This window comes from Meriones unguiculatus, chromosome 8 (assembly GCF_030254825.1).
Source record: "Meriones unguiculatus strain TT.TT164.6M chromosome 8, Bangor_MerUng_6.1, whole genome shotgun sequence".
Lineage (NCBI taxonomy): Eukaryota > Metazoa > Chordata > Mammalia > Rodentia > Muridae > Meriones > Meriones unguiculatus.
In genome coordinates, this window is record NC_083356.1 from 80,700,657 (window position 1) to 80,702,768 (window position 2,112).

General features: G+C 41.4%; 1 pseudogene; it reads right to left on the bottom strand.

Annotated features, from left to right (window-relative positions):
- Nucleotides 1–1,347: 1,347 nt before the first annotated feature.
- LOC110546512 (large ribosomal subunit protein uL23-like) lies at nucleotides 1,348–1,846 on the bottom strand (annotated as a pseudogene).
- Nucleotides 1,847–2,112: the final 266 nt, after the last annotated feature.

Here is a 2,112-nt window from a genome sequence, read left to right on the forward strand (position 1 = left end):
GCGTCTGCGCAGTGACGTCAAAACCTGACCCGCTTCTTTTCCGGGACCCGACAGGCCCCGCGCACTCTTAGGCGGAAGTTTTGGGCCGCGGATCTCCAGGAGAACCCGGTGGTCCTGCTGGTGAAACCTGCTGCGATCCGTAGCTGTCTGCCGCGGGAAGTGCTGGGACTTGTAGTTTTATTGAAACGCTCTTCCTCTTTTATTCTTGCAACAGACTTTACCTCCGAAAAACCAGGTTTTCTAGGGAAAACCACAAAGTGGAAGCACCCTGTCAGCATCTTCAGTTAATGTTAAGGTTACAGCTACCATCTTCCCAGCGCTAGTGAAGACCTGGCCTAGACATTTGAAACGGGCTTGGAAGAAAAGAAACACATATTAATCATTTCCTATGCCAAATTCTGTGCAAATACTGGCGCTTTTTCCGCTTTACAATTCTTTTAAGATTGATAGGAATGCAAAGCTTGAACATGTTACTTGGCCCAAATCTTAAAGGAATCAGAAATGGTGGAGCCTAGACTGGAAAACAGGACCCTGACTTAATTAAATGTGTGATTTTCACGATGGGGCAGAAAGGTTTTTTTGTTTGTTTGTTTGTTTGTTTGCGTTGTGGGTTTTAAATTTTTCTTTGCTTTTGTTGTATCCCAGTGCCAAGAACAGTTCTTGACACCTAATATTGCTTTAACATTGGTTCATTTGACAACTGCGTATTGAACAGCAACGAAGTATAGATACACTTGTAGGCAGTTAGACCTACAAGTGTCAGTTACCATAATAGACAAAAATCTCTATCTTTGGGGCTGAAAAGATTGGCTGCTCCCAAATCCTTAAATCCAGTTCCAGGGAATCAGACGCCCTCTTCTGGGCATGTGTGTAGTGCAGACGTAAACTTGCAGACAAAGCAAATAATAAAAGAATAAAAAATAATATAATGATGATGATGTTTAAAAACTCTGTCCTCAACTCTGCTAGAGATAAACAATAAATATAATAAATTGCCAATAGCACATTAGAAAGTGATAGCTGTTAAGGAAAACATCTCACAATAATAAGGAGGATGGTTTGACACAATATTAAGAGTTAATCAGTTGGCCAGAGTGGCCAAATTTGACCCCTGAACTGTTGAGGCAGGTGGATAACTGAGTTCTAGGATAGCCAAGTCTAAGTAGAATGTTGCAGACCAACCAGGAGACCTTGCCTCAAAAAAGAAAAAAAAGTTGGGAAGGTGGGAAGTTGTAAGGAAGATATCTGATGAAGCATTCTTAGGATATCTAGAGCTTTTGAGGAAGAACCATACCATAGTGGCTGGAGATCAGAGGGAAAAAGGAAAACATCAGTTTCTTTTTCTTTTTAATGGTGGAAAACGTGCATATTTAGAATTAGCCAGGTGGACTCAGTTAGCTGGACAATCTTGTTGGCAACATCCAGAGCATCAAAATCAGAAGCCAACTGAACATACACTTCCTTTCTGTCAGGCCTTATCAGGGTATTAACTTTGGCCACATCAATGCTTCCTGGCCTGTTTGATCTGGTGCTTGTTAGCCTTGACATCCACAATGAACACAAGCATGATGTTGTCCTCCATTTTCTTCATGGCTGACTTGGTGGGCAGGGGAAATTTGATGATGGCATAATGGTTCAGCTTGTTTCTCCTGGGTGTACTCTTTTAAGGGTTTATGGGCTGCCTCTGGAGCCGCAGGGTCTTGGGCCACCGGAAGGTGGGTGACCTGCAGATCTTCTTTTTGTGACTGTGGACACTTTTCAGCACTGTCTTCTTAGCTTTCAAGACCTTCACTTTGGCTTCAGCTTTGGGAGGGGCAGGGGCGTCCTTCCTTGCCTTCATGGACATCTTGGTGAAAGCCATTTATTTTTCTTTTGATGTAAAGGACAATTAGTGTAGGATTTTAAACAGATGCAAAATGATCAAATTGATTTGGATTTTTCTTTCTTTCTTTCTTTCTTTCTTTCTTTTTTTTTTTTTTGGTGTGTGTTTTGTTTGGTTGGTTTTGTTTGAGCCATCCCTTTAGCCCCTTGGCTATCATTTTAAAAACAGAATTCAAACATTTCTACCAGAATTCATGAATGTGATTTCTAGTCTAAAAGGATTGGTTCATA